Source organism: Eurosta solidaginis, chromosome 2 (genome assembly GCF_040869045.1).
Source record: "Eurosta solidaginis isolate ZX-2024a chromosome 2, ASM4086904v1, whole genome shotgun sequence".
In the NCBI taxonomy this organism is placed as follows: domain Eukaryota; kingdom Metazoa; phylum Arthropoda; class Insecta; order Diptera; family Tephritidae; genus Eurosta; species Eurosta solidaginis.
The window spans coordinates 115,113,713-115,136,902 of record NC_090320.1 but is presented as its reverse complement, the minus strand read 5'-3'; the positions used below and the strand labels follow the sequence as shown (position 1 = coordinate 115,136,902).

General features: G+C 36.4%; 1 pseudogene; it reads left to right on the top strand.

The window, feature by feature from the left end:
* Positions 1 to 2,669: 2,669 nt before the first annotated feature.
* The window catches only part of LOC137241616 (coatomer subunit gamma-like), a 275,103-nt pseudogene continuing 254,582 nt past the window's right edge, over positions 2,670 to 23,190 (top strand).

Here is a 23,190-nt window from a genome sequence, read left to right as displayed (position 1 = left end):
ACGGTTAATCGTGAGATGCCGAATATAGAGATGGGTAGATTTAATGATGCTCTTGCAACAGATGTTACCGTGATATTTAGTACAACAGATGGTGAACCTCCATTTAATAGAAGGATTGTATCATTTTATAAAATGAGTGGTACGGTAAAGAATATTTCCGTTTTAGATTCATCTTTGGATCTGCTGGCCTATCCACTACTATTTCCCAATGGAAACGCGGGATGGCATCCTGATATATTGCATAGCAGACGAAGTACGTCTACTTCAAGTCGAGCTAAAATTAAAACTACTATGCTTGAGTTCGCGTCATTTCGACTTGCGATCAGAGACGAATTCAGTTTTCTACGTCATTCTAAAAAGCTTTATCTACAGTGGATTGTAGATATGTATGTTCGAGTTGAGGGAACAAAACTTAACTTTTTAAGACTTAATCAAGAAAACCTGAGTTGTGATGTTTTGTATAACATAACAGATTATCTGATCACAAATCCTCATAGTAATGGACATGAAAATATTGGAAGAAGAATTATTCTGCCATCTTCATTCACCGGCTCTCCCAGAAACATGTACCAAAACTATTTGGACGCTATGAATATAGTCAGTCATTTTGGTAAATTCTCTTTTATGCTAATTTTTTTGATATTTCTTATTTTATTTTATTATATTATCTTTTATCACGTTGTATATTAAATTTGCTACAAAGATATTACATTAAAATTTGTATATTGTCTTTTATGCTAATTTATTTTGACATTTCTTATGTTATTTTATTATATTATCTTTTATCACGTTGTATATTAAATTTGCTACAATATATTACATTAAAATTTACATATTGTCTTTTATGCTAATTTATTTTGATATTTCTTATTTTATTTTATTATATTATCTTTTATTTCAACTTAGTTTATTATTATTTAAATGCATCTTGATTGAATCGGAAAATTTCACGTTGTATATTAAACGAAAAAAAACAACCCAAAAACGTTTTCGATTTTAGGTCAAAATATTGCATAGGCCGTATATTACTCTACTATCTATATATTAATACGCTAACAAAACTTCCATACAATCAATTGACAGGCTGTTTCGCATACTTAGCATACGTAAAATCATATAAAAGTTATATGAATCGATTCGTATTGATCAGCTGCAGTGCACAGGCCTATTTTTGTTAACAAATATTACTCTATTTGTTTATAATTAATAGAAAAAGTTTTTTGTAAATTCGAAAATCTGTGCAACTATCGAAATTGCCATCTGTAGAACGCATTATGTTCACAAACACCCCTGAGTACATAGCTCCAAATTCTCAATTGTCGCGTTGCTCAAATTTTCATCTCTACATATGTATATATTTGTACACGCCCAACGGTGGAAGAACTACTGTTTCGCTCATTTTCTGTTGAAATAAAATATTGTTTCCCATTGTTGCCAATTACCTATATTGGTCTGTACCAAAATCCTTAAAAAATTGTTCTAAAATAATTGTTAGCGCACAAAAAAACTTTAAAGAGAAGTAATAACTTAACCGGCCAATTTTTTTGGACAAATTTTGCTTACACGTAAAAGCATAGGTCTTTATTTAACAAATTCTTTGTTTTTCATTTTAGGTGCTTTAAAAAAACTAAATCAGAAATAATGAGTCAACTTTTGTTCAAACTCACAAAATTTATTTATTTATAACAATTAATTGCAAATTTGACCCAAATGTTTTTTGCATTTCCAGATTTTATGCTCATTTTAGATATAGCACGTCTTATAGTGAACAAAAAATAAATAAATTTGCTACAAAGATATTACATTAAAATTTGTATATTGTCTTTTATGCTAATTTATTTTGATATTACTTATTTTATTTTATTATATTATCTTTTATCACGTTGTATATTAAATTTGCTACAAAGATATTACATTAAAATTTGTATATTGTCTTTTATGCTAATTTATTTTGATATTTCTTATTTTATTTTATTATATTATCTTTTATCACGTTGTATATTAAATTTGCTACAAAGATATTACATTAAAATTTGTATATTGTTTTTTATGCTTATTTTTTTTTTTTTTTTTTTGATATTTCTTATTTTATTTTATTATATTATCTTTTATTTCAACTTAGTTTATTATTGTTTTAATGCAACTTGATTCAATTGGAAAATTTCACGTTGTATATTAAACGGTAAAAAACGACCCAAAAACGTTTGCGATTTTAGGTCGAAATATTGCACAGGCCGTATATTACTCTAAAATATTTATTATTAGGTTAACTTTGTTCGATTATAATATGACCGTTACATTGATTCGAAAATGTAAAATTGTTGGCTGAAAAACTTCACAAAAGTTGAAACTGTATACGTGGCCCCACTTTATAAATTTTTAATACGAAAAAAAACCGAAATTAAAACTACAGTGGAGACACTGCAGGTTTAAATAGGAGATTTATTTAATCTTCTCAGTTAAAGCTCTAGGCGGAGATGTGCTATTAGACCTAAAAATTCCGCGTTCTTTTATGACCCCTAAAAGTATCAAATATTCTACGAAATCGTAAGGGGTGGCAACACGAATGTTGGGTTTTTACTTATTTAAAAGTACTCAACTATATCGTTACTGAGTTTTAAGTGATAAAGAGAGAGTTACACTCAAAATATGAAATAAATGGCCAAATTATGGCCTTCGTCATCCGCTGCCTCACTTCGAAAAAGTTCGTGCCAGGAGAAGGAGTATAAAGAAAGTGAATTTTGGCAAATTTTTAAATGAAATTTAAAACTTAAAATTTTTATATTTTCAGGACAAGCAAAAAAAAGCACATCACACACGCATACAATATTCTATATCATGTATATTATCATCAACATCAGGTAAGCTTATATTTTATCCCACCCGTTCAAACAACTTACATTGGAAACCACCCCAACTCCCACTCTTATCATCACTCCATACTCCTATTCCCACTACCACACCTTTTAGCGCTCTTACTCCTACTACCACCACTCCCACTCCGACTCCTATTTCCATTTCCTCTCCCACTCCTACTCCTAGTCTTCCCACCTCTACTCCAGCTACTACTAATCCTATTCCCCTCAAACTCCTGCTACTCCTATTCCCATTCCCACTCCCACTCTTACTTCCACTCTTACCCCAACTCCTATTACCATGATACTCCTACTCCTACTCCCACTCTCAATCCCATCCTTTTGCCCCTACCAACCCCCACTCCCACTCCTGCCCACACGACCCCTAATCCTACTCCCACTCTTTCCCACCCCACCCTCACCCTCACCCTACACCTACTCTGCTCCCACTCCTACCCGCACTCCAATTCCCATACCACTTCGTCTACTCCTACTTCCACTTACAATCTCACGCCTACCCCACTTCCACTCCTACTACCACTCCTGCTACTACTACTCCCACTCACAATCCCACTCCTACAACCCCACTCCACTCCTAACCCCACTCCACTCCTACTCCTGTTCCTATCCCAATGCCACTCCCATTCCTACCCCACCTCCCACCCCTGCTACTCCTACCCCCATTCCTATATATACGGGCGCCCACACTACTTCCCCACCCCTCCGTTATCACAACTTATACTCCTACTGGAAGTCCCACTGTCACCACCACTCCCACTGCAACTCCTGCTACTCTCGCTACCATGCCCATCCCCTGCTACTCCTACTCCCAATCCCACTCCCACCCCTTCTACCACTCCTGCTACTCCTATTCATATTCCTACTCCCACTCCTACCCCCACTCCTGATACTACTACCCCTACTCCTACCTCCCCAATCACACTCCCAGTCCAACTCCAACTTCTGCTACTTCCATTTCGACTCCCAATCACACCTCACTCCCACTCCTTTTCCCACTCCGGATTATGTGAAATTATTTTCATAATCATTTCTGAATTATTTTCATGGGCATTTTGAAATTAATTTTGTTTCTTAATTTATTTTTAGTCATATATAATGCCACGACTTACAAGAAGAAGAGACAGGGATAGTAATAGGGAGAGACGTCCTAATGTTAACACATCTCTCGCATTGGTTGATAGTTTTAAGGGTGCTTTGAACGATGTACCTCCTAATTTTATTAGTTTTGATATTGGAAATATGGATTTACGTTGTGAGCATTGTAATGCAATGCATTTCGAGAAAGAAATTACTGCAAGAAGCAGAAACTCCTTTTCGTCGTGTTGTCAAAAGGGAAAAGTAACTTTGGCACCGTTAACCCAAAATCAGTTTTTCAATAATTTATATGAGGGTTTGCACTCCAATAACCTGATTTTAAAGCGGAGATCAACAAATTACTTTGAAAATAAACGTCGTTTCAATTCATCTTTTGCTATGGTTAGTTCTGAAGCGGAAATAGCAGAGAATGTTACGCAAGGTGCTTATTATTTTAAAATTCACAATATCTTTTATCATAGAGCTGGCCCTTTAACGCATTAGCAAAATGCTTGGTCGAATCCCTGCTATGCTCAGTTATATTCCTATGATGTTGATACCGCAAATACCTTTAGACTGAGAGAACCATCAAATGCATTCTGCGATAGAGGCTTGATGACAGAAATATCTGCCCAATTGAATCAAGTTAACCCTTTTGTTCGGTCTTTTATTTCCATGAAAGAACACTGTAGTAGACACGAAAATATATATAAGGAAATGTGTTTACTCATTACGGTTAATCGTGAGATGCCGAATATAGAGATGGGTAGATTTAATGATGCTCTTGCAACAGATGTTACCGTGATATTTAGTACAACAGATGGTGAACCTCCATTTAATAGAAGGATTGTATCATTTTATAAAATGAGTGGTACGGTAAAGAATATTTCCGTTTTAGATTCATCTTTGGATCCGCTGGCCTATCCACTACTATTTCCCAATGGAAACGCGGGATGGCATCCTGATATATTGCATAGCAGACGAAGTACGTCTACTTCAAGTCGAGCTAAAATTAAAACTACTATGCTTGAGTTCGCGTCATTTCGACTTGCGATCAGAGACGAATTCAGTTTTCTACGTCATTCTAAAAAGCTTTATCTACAGTGAATTGTAGATATGTATGTTCGAGTTGAGGGAACAAAACTTAACTTTTTAAGACTTAATCAAGAAAACCTGAGTTGTGATGTTTTGTATAACATAACAGATTATCTGATCACAAATCCTCATAGTAATGGACATGAAAATATTGGAAGAAGAATTAGTCTGCCATCTTCATTCACCGGCTCTCCCAGAAACATGTACCAAAACTATTTGGACGCTATGAATATAGTCAGTCATTTTGGTAAACCATCTCTGTTTATTACAATGACATGCAATCCAAATTGGCCAGAAATTACCAGGAGTGTTGATTTCAATGAAACACCAAATTATCGCCCGGAAATTATAGTGAGCGTGTTCAGTAAATGATTTAATAAGCGCAATAACTACAAAAAAAAGTTTTTGGTACTGTTGCTGCTTATATTTATACAATAGAATTTCAAAAGAGAGGTTTGCCTCATGCGCACATATTGCTAACATTAGATGAAAGGGATAAACTTGAAGGTGTTAGTGATATAGACAAAGCCGTATGTGCGGAAATTCCTGACATTGAAATAAACCCAAAATTGCATGAATACGTTTCGAAACATATGATGCATGGGTCATGTGGTGCTTTGAATGTTAATGCAGTTGGCATGAGAAATGGTAATTGTTCCAAGAGTTTTCCCAAAAATTTTTGCGAGTCCACACGAACAGAAGTGAATGGATTTCCAATGTATAGAAGACGTGGTAATGGTGTTAGTGTTGATATTCGTGGTGCGTCTCTTGATAACCTTATGTTGTACCATATAATCCATATTTGCTTGCCAAATTTAATTGCCACATTAATGTAGAGGTTTGCTCAACGGTTAAAAGTGTGAAATCCATTTATAAATATGTATATAAAGGATATGACGGTTCAACTGTCAATTAGACAATTGTGACGAGATTCAAAACTTTTTGAATGGACGTTACGTTGGTTCCACTGAAGCGGCTTGGCGAATTTTCCAATTCCCTATGCACTGTCAGTCCCATTCAGTAACGCGACTTGACGTTCACTTACCGCAAAGACAAAACGTTGTGTTTACTAATGGTCAGGCACAATGAGCTGTTCAGAATTTGAGAAAAACCAGGTTATTGGCATTTTTTCATTTGAATATTGAAGATCCTTCGGCAAATTCATATAAATATCTACAAATACCATTTCATTATACTTGAGAAGATAAAACCAAGAAATGGAAAAAAAGACAGCGAGGCGGTGATAAAACTATTGCTCGCATGTATGTAGTGTCGCCGAAGGATATTGAACTCTTCCATTTACGTTTGCTCCTTTTACATGTAACTGGGCCAAAATCGTTTATGGACGTTATGGTTATATATAATACATTTGTGGAAGCGTGTCGTGCTAGAGGAATCGCCTCAAATGATAACGAATGGCGTGAGTGCTTAGAAGAAGCGCGACAATTTCATTCTCCTAAACAAATGTGTCACTTATTTGCTGTGATATGTGCGCTAAATGTTCCAGCGCTGTGGAATGAGTTTAAAAATTCACTTTCTGAAGATTTCCTGAGAGAAAGCGATGAAACATTTTCATTTAATCGTGCACTATTAGAAATCGAAGATGTGCTACTTAGTCATAACGGGTTACCATTGCCCACAGCAGATCCTGCTGTAACAAGTACAGATGTTCCTCAACCTTAAAATGAGCTAATTTTATTTGAAGACTATTACTCACGAGCAAACAACGAGCAACGTACAATAATAGACCGCGTTATCCAGGAAATACAGTTTCATGATACTGGTTCTAATGAGTTCTGCGTTACTGCTCATGCAGGTTACGGTAAAACTTTTATGCAAACTTCTTTAATTCACGGATTGAATTCACTTAATCTTCCTTGCATTGCGACTGCTTTTAGCGGCATAGCATCAACTCTTTTGATTGGTGGAAGAACAGTGCACAATGTGTTTAAATTACCCATTCCTGTTGTCGAAAATTCTGTACCGAATATCAACCCAAACAGTGCTCAAGGGAGATATATAAATTCAGCTGCGCTGATAATAATTGACGAAATTTCCATGTGCCCACTTTTAATTTTGAAAGCTATAGATAGACTACTGCGTGATTTGTGTTCCGATGAAAATGATAAATGCAAGCTGTTTGCTGGGAAAACAATACTTTTTTTGTGGCGATTTTAGACAAATTCTACCCGTTGTTCCTCATGGATCACGTGCTGTTTTGGTTGAAAACTGTATTATTAGTTGGAATGAATTTGCTTCTTTTCATCATGAAACATTAAACCAAAACATGAGAGCATTACCACACGAGCTGCAGTTTGTAGAATTTTTAAAGCAAATTGGTGATGATCAAACACCTTTATATCCACAGTTTGGAGATAATGTCATTGAAATACCACAGCAATTAGTGGGAAATGAAGGTAACCTAATTGCTGACGTATTTGGAAATATTGAAGAAAATTTATTGTCAGATCAAGTTGTGAGTTCTGTAATTTTAGCAGCAACCAATGAGGACTGCTCCCTGGTTAATAATGACATACTTAATCGCATACCTGGTTCATTCAAAACATATAATAGTTTTGATAAAATTATTTGCGAGGATGAAAGAGAAGTCAATAATTATCCCACTGAGTTTCTGAATTCCCTCAATGTGAGCGGACTTCCACCGCATAAGCTTTCACTGAAGCTTAATTGCGTCGTGCTGCTCATTCGAAACCTTAATACAAAGGCCGCCTTAGTGAACGGGACACGAATGAGGGTTAAGTGCCTTCACAACAACGCCATTGATTGTGAAGTTTTAACCGGATATTCAAAAGGCAAACGAATTCTTATTCCGCGCATCAAATTAACTTATTCAAGAACCATATTACCCTTTAATTTTCAACGGACCCAGTTTACAGTAATACCCTCTTTCGCAATGACCATAAATAAGTCGCAAGGTCAAACGTTTGAAAACGTTGGAATTTTGTTGAGGCGGCCTGTATTTACACATGGGTAATTATACGTAGCTGCAAGTAGAGTCAGGTCCTTTTACAGTCTAAAGTTTTATGTAAGCGAACATAATAATCAAGGTCACTTAGCTGGTCATGAAAGGGTATTCGCGAAAAATATTGGTTTCCCCGAAGTTATAAATCCAAACTGCTAAATGTAAGCAATGCAAATCCATGAATTTAAATTCGCGTTAACTGAGAAAAGTTTTTAAAACGTTTGCATATAGACGAAGTAATGTATCTAAATATAGATTTTTGGCGTCTCTCCTTTACTCTTTTTCCCTTTTATTCTTGCGAAATGGGCAGTACTCGAGGTTAGTTAAAATCAAGATATTCTTCAACACTGTGTAAAATTGTATTTTAAATTTTTCATATTGCAGTTATATATGGCATGACGTATGGTGATAAATGTATATATGCACTTAAACATTTTATTTAATTAGATAGATAGATAATTATTTGAGGATCGCACTGCGACCATTGGTCTATTGTGCCCTCAACTGCTTCACAGCACCTCATTCAAGCCGACTTCTCTGATGAAGCCTAGCAGTTCACCTGGCTTGAGGGATTTGATGTGAGAGTGCTCTGGACATGGTGAGCCCAAAAACTTAGCCCTACGTCTTGAGGTTGCGTCACATTCCAGCAGTATATGTTCCGCCGTCTCCGCTGATCGATCACAAAATCAGCATGTGTTGTTCGATAGTATGCCCAGCTTCTGCATGTGGCTGTTCAGTCTGCAGTGTCCTGTAAGAATAGCTGTTAGGATCCTCAGGTTATCTTTCGACAGGCCCATTAATGCCCTATATCGAGTTGTGTTGTAGCCCCCAGCAGTAACTTAGATTGCCTCAAGCCTGGCATATTTCGCCAGTGTTTTTCCCTCTTATCCCTTTCTTCTAATAGTAGATGCCCTCTGATTTCCTGCGGGCCTACTGGCAGGAACGGCTCAGGACCAATAGGTCGTGTCGTTGCTGCCTCCCTTGCCAGGCTGTCCGCTTGCTCATTGCCCTCCACTCCCCGGTGGCCAGGAACCCAGGCCAACAACAGTTTGTTGTGTGCTCCTGGCGTCTTCGAGCCATCTGTGTACCATACTATTCTATTTAGCTGATGAATGTACACAATTCTGATTTCCTCCCACGTACCCTTGTCTCCCAATTCTACTTTGTACCTTCTCTCATAGACTATCTGCCTGAGGATATCATCCCTCGGGAGTTGAGAGATTGGGATCTTCTCTCTCAATTCCTCCATGTTCCGGGACGATATAACTTTACCTATGCCCGAGCCCTCCTTAGCAATATTCAGGAGGGTTCGCTTGGCTGACTGCTCTATTGATATATGCAGCGGGCTCAGATCAAGGATAGCCTCCAGCGCTGCTGTAGGGCATGTGCGCATAGCTCCCGTGATGCATACACATGCCAGTCGCTGAAGTTTTGACAGCGCTTGCCTCGTCGTCGCCCCGAGTTGTTTTCGATGCCCAGACTATCGAACCGTATGTTATCATAGGTTTTACTATCATGGTATATATCCATCTTAGCACATGCGGGCTACAGCCCCATGATTTGCCTGCTAGACGTTTGCATATCATGATGGACCTCGTGGCCTTAGCTCTCATGGTTAGTTTTGGGTGATCGGTTCCCCAGTAGGCCTATATCACCCATATAAACTACATATAAATATAATATATATATATATATTATATTTATATGTAGTTTATATGGGTGATATAGGCCTACTGTATATATATATATATATATATTATATTTATATGTAGTTTATATGGGTGATATAGGCCTACTGGGGAACCGATCACCCAAAACTAACTTCGGTAACGCGCCAACTGCGTACCTCCCGGGTGGTGTGGAAAAAGCAAATTTTCAATTCAATTTCAAGGCATTTCACCATAATTCAATGTTAATTTCTTTTGATTTTATATATTTTTTATATTTTGTTTAAGGAGTTCCAAATTTCAATTCAAATTTTCAATTCAATTTCAAACTATTTCACCATAATTCAATGTCAATTTCATTTGATTTTACATATTTTTTATATTTTGTTTAAGGAGTTCCATACCAAAACGTAATTATTACATTTGAAATGTAATTTAAGGAAATACAATCAAAAAGTATAACGTCTTAGGTCAAAACAAAATTTTTAATGGAAACTTTAAGTAGGTTAGACCAGTTGGTTTTAAAAATAAAATAAAATGAAATATCAGAAAACATCTCAATATTACTATCTGCAAATTAGACATACCAACATTAGAATTCTCACATTAAATATCCGAGCATTAGAATAATCATGTTCCCACAATGATAACATTTAATCGCGGAAAAAATTTAAGTGCATTTATTGTGTTTTAATGTGGAACTGCTTATTCCCTTCATTTAATTTTTTTTCACTTTAAGTACTTTATTTATTTTTTTCTTTTATTTCAAATTTGTTTAGAAAACTCTGCTTTATTTTCCATTACATACATTTTTTATATTTTTATTTTATTTTAATGAAGGTATCCTCTATTCTATTCGAAATTTTCGTTTTCGTTTACATATTAAAGATTAAATTATAATTAATTAAATTAATTATAAACACATATGTAATAGTAAAGCGCCAATTGGATACCTAACCGGTGGTGTGAAATAGGTTAAATTCCTTTAGCACATTTCTTCGTTCTTAACTAAAAATTCGTGTTTTTTTGAATTATGACGCTATTGAAGTAAATGGGCGATATATGTATATGTAGTTTATATTGGTGATATAGGCCTACTGGGGAACCGAGCACCCAAAACTAACTTCGGTAGCGCGCCAACGGCGTATCTCCCGGGTGGTGTGGAAAAAGCAAATTTTCAATTAAATTTCAAGTAATTTCACCACACTTCTATGTAAATTTCATTTGATTTTACATATTTGTATTTTTTTTAAGGAGCTCCATACCAAAACTTATAATTACATTTGAAAAGTTTGTAGAAAATTTAAGAAAATACAATCAAAGATTAAAACGTCTTAGGTCAAATTCAAAATTTTAATGAGAACTTTAAGGAAGATAGATCAGTTTGCTATATTTCCACTCGCTGCTCAACTATTAACGCATTATTGCACTACCCCAACACTGGATGCATAGAGTGAGTTGAAAAAAATACATGTTGGTCGAATTTCGACCACGGGCGATACTAGTATTTATTATTAGGCTAACTTTGGCGGCCACCGCGGTGTGAGGTAGCGTGCTCCGCCTACCACACCGGATGCCCTCGGTTCAAACCCCGGGCAAAGCAACATCCAAAATTTTAGAAATAAGGTTTTTGAATTAGAAGAAAATTTTTCTAAGCGGGGTCGCCCCTCGGCAGTGTTTGGCAAGCGCTCCGGGTGTATATCTGCCATGAAAAGCTCTCAGTGAAACCTCATCTGCCTTGCAGATGCCGTTCGGAGTCGGCATAAAATCACGTACGTCCCGTCCGGCCAATTTGTAGGGAAAATCAAGAGGATCACGACGCAAATTGGAAGAGAAGCTCGGCCTTAGATCTCTTCGGAGGTTATCGCGCCTTACATTTATTTTTTTATTTTTAATCGGATGCTTAGATCCCATAACCCTAATTTGTTTATGTCGCTTAAAGTTATGAAATCAATTTTATTTTAGAATTGTTTTTGTTTTTATCGGCCTATTGATAAATGATTCAAGGTTCGATTCGAGCTCAAGGCCAGAACAATAATTTTTTTCTAATGATAATTATTATTTTTTAATTTTTCTAAATTGGAAAATTTTATTTTGTTTTTGGAATAGTAAGTAGAAAATTTTTCAGACAACCTGCCATAGCTGCGCACATAGATCCATTTCGAAGGGTGCTAAGCCTTCATCATCAGTACGCTTTAGGCATGCTGCGCTAACCATTTAGCTATACAGCGGTGGTTTGTTTGGCTGGCAAATTTGCTACTTCTATTCCTTTTTACCAACTATATTTATTCAGTGTTGCGCCATCTGGTGCAAATCACTGATAATGTTGGATGGATAACAATAATTATCATTAGAAAAAAATTATTGTTCTGGCCTTGAGCTCGAATCGAACCTTGAATTTTATTTTAGTAAATATGTTTGCGTGAATAATTTCAATATTTTTTTTGTTTTTTTTTGTCTTCCTAATTTATTCTTCTTTGTTATATCTTAGTATTATATTGTTCACAGACGATATTTTATGGTAGATATGGTCATATATATTAAGGAAATGGAGTGTTTACAAATTTAATACAAATTAATTACGTACATAGATCTCAATGGGAAACCCAACATTAAATATCCGAACATTAGAATCTTCATATTTCCACAATGATCACATTAAAACCCAGAAAAAGGTCTAAGTGCACTTATTGCGTTTTTATATGGAGCTGTTTGTTCACTTCACTTAATTTTTTCGCAATTTAAGTACTTTATTTTTTTTCTTTAATGAAACATTTTTTAGTAAACTCTGCCTTCTTTCTCATTACATAATTTTTTTATATTTTTATTATATTTTTTGTGAAGGTATCCTCTATTCTACTCGAAATTTTTGTTTTGTGTCACACTTACATATTAGATATGTATTTATACAAAATTAAACGAGTGGCGTGAAATAGGCTAAATTCCTTTAGCAAATTTCTTTGTTTCTAACTAACAGTTCATGTTTTTTGAATTATGACACCATTGAAGTAATGGGCGATATATGTATATGGGTGATATAGGCCTACTGGGGAACTGAGATCCCAAAACTAACTTCGGTAGCGCGCCAACGGGGACCTTCCGGGTGTGGAAAGACTTATTTTTCAATTCAATTTCAAGTAATTTCACCATAATTCTATGTCAGTTTCATTTGATTTTACATAATTTTTATATTTTGGTTTAAGGAGCTCCATACCAAAACGTTATAATTACATGTGAAAAGTTTGTAGAAAATTTAAGAAAATACAATCAAAAAGTAGAAAGTCTTAGATCAAATTCAAAATTTTAAAGAAAAAGTTAAGTAAGTTAGACCAGATTACTATATTTCCAACACTTGATGCATAGACTGAGTTCAAAAAAATACACGTTTTTTGCATTTGAAAGCTTAGCTACGTGAGATGGTACAGTTTATATGATTTGAAGATATATATTACAGGGGCGTTGTTTGCACAGCTATAACTCATAAACGGATTGATGGATTTAAAAAATTCAACTTTGCAGTAAAGCTTTGAAATATTTACCTTCGAACTGCATCAAAAAAAAATACTTCATTCCTTTCTTATATCAGCCAAATTGTTTAAACAAAAGTAACATTTTTACCAAAAAATATGTTTGTGTGGTTGTTCGCTGTGAACTGTACGTGCTAATTGCTTTTGAGTGAGGCATGATGCGACACATACATACGTACATATATAGCATTTGCTGCGTTATTTAACTTCGGGCGTAGGTTTATAGGTATGTGTGGATGTGCATCACTACATAGTTAGTATAAAACAAAGTCGCTTTTTCTCTCCCTATGTCCCTCTGAATGCTTAAACCTTTAAAAATACGCAACGGATTTTGATGCGCTTTTTTAATAGATAAAGAGTGATTGAAGTGGAAGGAACGGATGAACACATTTCGCTGAAAATTGGTCGAGGGGTAGCTTAGAACCAGGAGACAGACATAGGATAATTTTTATCCCGTTCTGGCTAGGATCTTGAGACCAAAACGTGGACCTGGGTAATCCTGGGATGTGTTTGTACAATATGGGTATCAAATAGAAGCTGTTTATGAGTACTTTGATACGGGGTATTTTTCGTACCCGTGGGTAACTAGGGTCTCGAGATATAAGCGAAAACGTGGACGCAGGTACCCCCAGAATGTGTTTATAGAATATGGATAACAAATGAAAGCTGTTGATGAATGCTTTAGTACAGGGTAGTTTCCATACTTATTGGTGACTAGGGTCTCGAGATTGAGGCCAAAACGTAGATCCGGGTACCCCTAGAAAATGTTTATACAATATGGATAACAAATGAAAGCTGTTGATGAGTGCTATAGTGCAGGGTAGTTTTATTACCTATTTGTGAAGGGTCCCGAGATATAGGCGAACACGTGGATCACGGTAACACCAGGATGTGTTTTTACAATATGGATATCAAACTGAAGCTGTTGATGTGTGCTTTAGTACAGAGTAAGTTTTATGCCGCTGGGTGACTAGGGTCTAGAGATATAGGCCAAAACATGGACCCGGATACCCCTAGAATGTGTGTCTAATAGGGATATCAAATAGAAGCTTTTGCTGAGGGCTTTAAAGTAATTTTCATTGTGATATTCGATTTAGCCGCATCAACCTGGCAAAACTGATAAATATGCATGCGAAGCCGAAATAAAGACATTAATTAATAATACTCACATAACTATTTACATATGTACGTCCTATTCGATTTGCCTGGCAATAAAGGATGAAGAAGAATGGGAAAAACTTGAGAGAAGAGAAAAGATGGAAGGAGAAGGAGACTGAGAAAGAGATAGAGTGAGACGAAGATAGAGATAGATGAAGCGAAAAGATGGAGGGAGGATTGAATAAAAGGATTAAGAAAAAGTGAGGGGGGGGGGGGAGGATTAGACGGAAAAAGCTTATTAAAATTTATGTAGATAGACCAAATTTAGGGCAAAACAACGTCTGACGGGTCTGCTAGTCTATTTATATATATAAAAACCAAATTCTGTGTGACTGTGTGTGTGTGTTCGCTGTGGAAACGTATTTCCCACACTTCAATCATCACCAAATTTTTGCTATAAGTTCCTTCGATCAACACGAAGGTTTTAGGCTAAAAATAATTTCGATATATAAAAGGGGCATGGCACCTCCCATACAAATGGAATCTTTGGTACTGCATAACTCTGAAGGTATACATGCCAGAGCATTGAAATTCAGTAAAGAGTTATATGAGGTCAATCCCTACTACCAACAAGAAAATGTGGAATTGGGAAAAAGGGGGCGTGGCACCTCCCATACAAATGGAATATATCATACTGCATATCTCTGGATGTAGTAATGGTAGAATAATGAAAATTGTTAAGGAGCTATATGACGCTAGGTCCTAACATCTCCAGTAAAATGTGGAATTGGGAAAAAAGGGTCGTGGCACCTTCACTACAAATGGGATTTTTCAGAACTATGGCTGCCGTACAAACTCAGGTTATTTTAACACCTAAAGTTTGACTGCATTGTTGAGTTTGGCTGTTATTCCTTTTGGACGTTTAGTAATCTGCCGCCGTTAAAAAAATGTGTTAGCTTCAGTCTATCTACATCTTTTATAAAAATCAAATTCTGTGTGTGTGTTCCCTATGGAAACTTATTTCCCTCACTTCAATCATCACAAAATTTTGGCTATAGGTTCCTTCGATCAAGACGAAGGTTTTTCATATTTCAGAATTAAGAATTTTTTTAAATTTTTTTTTTTGTTATGCGAACGAGCAATCTTACTTACTTACTTAATTGGCGCTTAACCGTCTAAACGGTTATGGCCGTCCAACAAGGCGCGCCAGTCGCTCCTTCGCTCCGCCAACCGGCGCCAATTGGTCACACCAACGGAGTTTAAATCGTTTTCCACCTGGTCCTTCCAACGGAGTGGGGGCCGCCCTCTACCTCTGCTTCCATAGGCGGGTTCCGATAGAAACACTTTCTTGGCCGGAGCATCATCTTTCATTCGCATAACATGGCCTAGCCAGCGCAGCCACTGCGTTTTAATTCGCTGGACTATGTTGATGTCTGCGTATAGCTCGTACAGCTCATCATTAAATCTTCTTCGGTACTCGCCATCGCCAACGCGTAGAGGTCCATAAATCTTTTGAAGAATTTGTCTCTCGAACACTCCCAAAGCCGCTTCATCTGCTGTTGTCATGGTCCATGCTTCTGCCCCATATAGCAGGACGGGTACGATAAGTGACTTGTAGAGTACGATTTTCGTTCGCCGAGAGAGGACTTTATTTTTCAATTGCCTACCAAGTCCAAAGTAGCATTTATTTGCAAGATTGGATCTTCGCTGCATTTCAGTGCTGATGTTGTTGCTAGTGTTGATGCTGGTTCCCAAATAAACGAAGTCTTTTACTATTTCGAAATTATGGCTGCCAACAGTAGCGTGGTTGCCAAGACGCATATGCGCTGACTCTTTGCTCGATGACAGCAGGTACTTCGTTTTGTCCTCATTCACCATCAAACCCATCTTTACCGCTTCTTTTTCCAGTTTGGAGTAAGCTGAACTAACAGCGCGGGTGTTTAGGCCGATGATATCAATGTCATCAGCGTATGCCAGTAATTGCACGCTTTTGTAGTATATTGTTCCAGTGCGGTTAAGTTCTGCAGCTAGTATAATTTTCTCCAGCATCAAATTAAAGAAATCGCATGATAGGGGGTCACCCTGTCTGAAACCTCGTTTAGTTTCGAACGGCTCGGAGAGGTCCTTCTCAATTCTGACTGAGCTGATGGTGTTGCTCAACGTCATTTTGCACAGCCGTATAAGTTTTGCGGGGAAACCAAATTCAGACATAGCGGCATATAGGCAGCTCCTTTTCGTGCTGTTGAAGGCGGCTTTAAAGTCGACGAAGAGGTGATGTGTGTCGATTCTCTTTTCACGGGTTTTTTTCCAATATTTGGCGCATTGTGAAAATTTGGTCGATGGTAGATTTACCAGGTCTGAAGCCGCACTGATAAGGTCCAATCAGCCGGTTCACGGTGGGTTTCAATCTTTCGCACAATACACTTGAAAGGACCTTATATGGGATATTAAGAAGGCTGATTCCACGATAGTTGGTGCATTTTGCAGTATCCCCCTTCTTGTGGACTGGGCAAAGAACACTTAGATTCCAACCGACGGGCATGCACTCGTCCGCCCATATTTTGCTAAGAAGCTGCTGCATGCGCCTTACCAACTCCTAATATAAATAAATTTTTTAAAACTATTGATTTTTAATTATGGAAAGAGCTAGGATTATTAAAACTTATGTAAAAGGCCCACTTGAGGACCTTAAAAATGAAATTGAAATTGAAGATGAGGAAAAAACATTAGTATGGTTGAAAAAATGGTGGAAGCTTATTTATATGCTTAGGGAACCAACAATATGGAATATAAGGAACCCAATAGCAACAACACCTGAAGAGTTATATAGGTACGAAGCCAAATATTTAGGAAGAACTGAATAATATAATGATAAAAAATTAATAAAGAAAAAATAAAGAAAAAAAAACCAAAATTTCTACATTCATATTTTTCACGATGGGAAGCCAAGAATCAAAAATAGAAAAACCAACAGCAAACGTTGTAAACTCATTCCAAGTAATAGATCATACTGAAGCACCGGATACCATTAAAGTCATGCTTCTAATCATCTGTGTAGTTAGTTGCATTAGTTTGTTTCTGAAACCCTATTCAACCCATAACAAAATCCTAAAAAAGCGATATGCCAGCCGCGCCGACGGGTTAGAGAAAGTTAGCAAAATTTTGTTTATCTACCATCCCCAATGAACAAATGGGAAAAAATTTATAACGAATTAACGGAAGAAAAAATCAAGGCAGAAAAATCATATAAATGTATAAACAAAAATACTTCAATAAAGCCTGAAACAATAGCTAAACACTTAACAATTATTTTAGAATCGCTAAATAATTTGGGAGAATCACTACGTAAATTAAATGCCATACTCACAAAAAACCACCAGACAGAGGCACACCAAATTTTCGAGTGAAAGAGACAAATTGGAATCTTCACTCGCAAGGTACAACATAGAAATAACAGTACCAACTACAGTTGAAGAAAACCTTCGAATTGATTTCAATACCCTCTAGTCGGAGTCCTCCTCAAGTCAGATTCCATTAACTAAAGATACTAAAATAATAGAAGGTCCAAATACGACCACCAAAATGGCACAAACAGTAGCAGATTTCATCAAACCAGCATCTTCAGTCCTACATGAGTTTGATGGTAGGTCAGAGAATTTGAACAGTTTCCCAGATGCTCTTGATATTCTTGAACAGATAAAAGATAATCATGAAGCTCTGGCTATAACATTGATTAAAACCAAACTAAAAGGCTCAGCAGGAAACCTTATTAGCACTGAAAACACAATTCAAGAAATAAAGTCAAAATTGAAATCTGCTATTAAGGGTGAATCAGTAGAAGTTTTGACAGCAAAACTCCTGAACATGCAATAACGCGGTAAGACTGCAAACCAGTATACTGCGGAAGTAGAAAAATTACCAAGGCACTGGAAGGAGCCTACATATCTGATGGATTAAACCCAGACTTAGCAAACAGATATTCTACACAAGCAGCAGTCAAAGCTATGTGCAAGAACTGCTCTAACGACAAAGTCAATATGATAATGCAAGCCGGAACGTTCACATCAATGAACGATGCCATTTCCAAATTCACTAATAGTTGTACGGAAATAACAGGCAGCTTAAATACAATCATGAGCATAAGGCAACAAAACCCATATCGTAATGGAGGATACAGAAATAATAACTACGGAAATTATCGGAATAGAAGATTTAGACCACAAAACAGATTTAACAACTTTAGACAGAATAATAACCCCAGCGGGTTAGGGGTTCAGAATATACCCGCGGTAGGTATGCCTGTCGTAAGAGGCGACTAAAATACCAGATTCAAGGGGTTGTGTAGCGCAAACCTTCAGGTTGCCAGCGCAATATATAGCTTCTCCAAACCCAATTATCAACCTCACCTATCCGCGGCGAATCCTGTTTCACTAACAGAAGAGGCTCTGGCGACCCCAAGCTCCTCATGGAACTTGGGGGTAGGGAGGGAGGGAATGGCCTGAAGGTTTAATGTGGCCCCGTAAATCGTTCCCGAGATGGTCGGGCTAGCACCTTAATGGTGCTATGGTACCGGAGCGTACTGGATTTGTATCCGGCAAAGGACCATCACATCGATAACACTCCCCAAAGCCTTCGGGTAGCAACCTTATCGTTACAACAACAACAACAGAATAATAACATTGGAAGTGGAAAAACAGGTAGTCCTCAAAACAGAAATAGAAATTTCAACCAAACACGAAATTTGTATCCGGCAAAGGACCATCACATTGATAACACTCCCCAAAGCCTTCGGGTAGCAACCTTATCGCTACAACAACAACAACAGAATAATAACATTGGAAGTGGAAAAACAGGTAGTCCTCAAAACAGAAATAGAAATTTCAACCAAACACGAAATACTGGCAATGTACGCAATTGCACCCAGCAGGAAAACCAGAACACTCCATCTCAACAGTAGATAACAAAAAAGTGCGTACACTTAATCTACACTTAAACAGCTACATATCCTCCAAAACTAGTCTAAATAATTCACTTTCAACTCTCCTAGTAGATACGGGAGCAGAAGTATCAATTATAAATAAAATAATTTAAAAAAATTTTTTTAGTTAAACGGTTTTATTGAAAACAATACTTACATGAAGTAATAATAATACGAAAAGCTACAAAATAATTAGGTAGGTCCTAGGTACTAGTCATCACACTCCTTATCAATCTATGGCGTTGATCAGACAATTAAATAAAAGCGTTGGGCGCGTGAAATTTCTAAAAATATTAGGCGTAGCATAACCTGACTAAGGTTCAGTTGGTTGTACTTATGACTATCAATATAAATATGAAGCGTCCAACGCTTTTATTTAATTGTCTGGTCCACGCCATAGATTGATAAGGAGTGTGATGACTAGTACCTAGGACCTACCTAATTATTTTCTAGCTTTTCGTATTATTATTACTTCATGTAAGTATTGTTTTCAATAAAACCGTTTAACTTAAAAAAATTTTTTTTAATTATTTTATTGTATTTTTTGGCGACCTTATTCTTCAAATAACTATCTTATTTAGCTGGCTCGAGGCCTGTGTTGTAAAATAAAACACCGTTGATTATTTTTTCTTTTTTCTCAACCAATATATTTCGACTGCTCTGCGGCAATCGTCATCAGGGTTACAAAACTAATAAAAACAAAAATAATAATAAATAAACAATTAACAAATTATCACAAAAAATGTATCATTTTACATCTGCACATACGTTAGTTAGCACCGTACGTTAGTCTGCCCTGTGTGACGTGGAGTATGGTACTGTCTTCCTCTAAGCAAGTGTTTGTATATATGCGCGGAATTGTCCACGTCGCTTTTAAAGTTGAGTCGTATGTTAGTCGGTACGTTGATAATGTGTAACATTTCAAGAGTGAATCGTTTACTGTAGTGTTGTTCTTGTTGCAGTATTTTGGTCTCGTCAAAGTTAGGTATGTGCCCACTAGCTGCACAGTGTGCCATGAGTGCTGTTTTCTGGTTATTTTGTTGATGGCATTGTTTCAGATCGGATTTATGTTGTGATAGTCTTGTTTTTAGTTTGGAATTAGTTGTACCGACATAAATACTATTGCAAGCTTCCTCAACCTCGCCTTTACAGGGAATTTTATACACAACATTGCTTTTGTCCATATTTGGTATAGTTGACTTCATTTTATTGAAAAATTGTTTTAAAGTATTAGACGGCTTATGTGCTATTTTTGTGTTATCCTTGTTGTAACAATCAGATTTAACCAAACGTTTTGATAATTGATGTACATAGGCCAGCGACTTAAAATTTAATGGTTTTCCGGGGGTTTGTGTGTTATTTAGCAATTTAGATTTTTTGATTAACCTTCTTATTGTGTGTTTAGGAAAATCATTATTTCTTAACAATATGACTATTTATTTCTTTATTTCCTTGTGGTACACTTCGTCTTAGGTAAGTAGCATTTTCCGTATACAGCCCAATGCTGTATTTACAATCATGGATTTGGGATGCTTAGAATTAAAATTTATTATTCGTCCTGAAGCTATTTCTTTTTTGTACCACTTAAGTTTTAGTCGATTGCTTCGTCTGTTTATTTCAGAGTCTAAATAAGCTAATTTTCCGTTATTTTCTACTTCTAAAGTAAATTTTATATTCTTGTCAAAATTGTTGAGTGGGTCAAGTGTATTTTGTATCTCATTTTCACGTACTATGGCAAAGAGGTCATCGGCATATTTCGTAAGTATCCTAGGTTTATTCCGCAATTTTTCCATACTACTATCCAAAAGTTTCTCCATTATTATATCCGCTATGATTGGGGATGTGGGCGCTCCCATCGGTATTCATTTCAATTGCGTGTATATGGTATTATTAAACTTAAAATATCTGCTCTCTTTTATACAGAATGTTGTTATCTCCATAAACAGCTGTTTGGGTATCTTTGTGAACTCTTTAATCATTACCCACTTTTCTTGTATTGTATCGAGTACCAGCTGTATTTGGTATACTCGGAAAAAGTGAAAACACGTCGAACGAAATAAGTTTTTCGTCGTCAAATATATAAGTGTTATTTACCCTTTCTTTAAACTCGAGCGTGTTTTTGATGTTATATGTAGAATTTAACGTTATGTTTTTTAATATTTCAGCAATATATTTGCACAAACCATATGAGGGTGATCCAATCGCTGAACAAATTGGCCTTAATGGAGCGCCTTCCTTATGGATCTTAGGGAGGCCATAGATTCTGGGTGGAAGCGCAGTTGTTGTTGTAAGTCTATTTGTCTCAGACTTCGTGATTAAATCCATTTTAAAAAGCTTATCTACTACGCAGTTGTTCTTATTCTGCAATCGTGATGTTGGGTCCTGTCTTTGAACCCTATATGTAGTTAAATCCATTAAAATTTCTTCCGTTTTCTTATTGTAATCGTCGACTTCCATTGCTACCGTTTTATTACCTTTGTCTGAACTTAAAATTCGTATGTTACTATTTTGTTTAAGAAATTTCTTTGTTTGCTCCACTGTATCTGCAATTGCACTGTCTATTGCACTTGTCTTGTTTGTTGTTGTGTGACTTTTTATTATCAGTGAGAGTTTTGTGCGTGCCTCTTCTTGCCGGTCTTTATTCTTTATAGTTTGTAACAAATCCTCTCCATCCGCTATGTATTGAAACAGCGGGAAGCTCTTATTATCGACCGGTAGTCCGAACTTCGGCCCCTTCGCCAACAACGCTTTTATATCTTGTGGAAATTCTAATTTCGTTTTATTTATAAACCACTCTTCATGTTTTTTGTTATTAGTAAGTATTTCGTTTCGTTTTGATCGCATTGTGTTAAATTTTAACTCTTGGCGCTTTTTTAGTGTTGCTGTTGTTTTGTTCGCGACATTACTCTCCCTTTCCATTAGCTCAATAAATTCTTTCTCACCCAATTGTTCTCTAAGTTTTTGTGTTACTTGATCTATTCTGGTTTAATCGTTGTAGGTAATATATTGTCTTTTTGTTTTATTTTGTTTAACATACGACTCAACTTTAAGCTGGAGTCATTGGTGCCGTATGGCGTATCGCTGTATCCGTATCCCTAACGTAATCAGCTGTTTATCGTTAAGATGGTAAACCAAAACCCAATTGGTTGGCTACGATACGGTTACGACCTTAGCGGCACCAATAATCGATTGCATTGATTCTCATCAGATTGGTCGAATCAACTGTTATAAGGTTGCCGATACGGTTACCGATAAAGCACCAATGTCTCCAGCTTTAAGAGCGACTTGGACAATTCCGCGCATATATACAAACACTTGCTTAGAGGAAGACATTACCATACGCCACGTCACACAGGGCAGACGTGCTAAGAAACGTATGTACAGATGTAAAATGATAAATTTTTTGTGATAATTTGTTAATTGTTTATTTATTATTATTTTTGTTTTTATTAGTTTTTTAACCCTGATGACGATTGCCGCAGAGCAGTCGGAATATATTGGTTGAGAAAAAAGAAAAAATCATCAACGGTGTTTTATTTTACAACGCAGGCCTCGAGCCAGCTAAATAAGATAGTTATTTAATTACTTTATTTTCAAGTTTTTAGTATTTATTTAATTGCCTATTATTTCTCATTCTATTTAGTTCATTTAGTGACTCATTATTACAAGGACTCTTTCCTGACAATTTGTTACAATCTAAGTCCTCAATACATAATCCTTCCAAAGACTTTACTCGACTCTGCGCCACGTATGCTTGTCCCTCTTCCAACTCCAAAATATTTTGATGTCTCTTCTACCGGACTGTATGCAATATTTGTTCCAAATATGAGCCAAATCGGGCATCATAGGTCGCTTTCTATTCATGTATGTATTATATGTTCCAAATATAGAC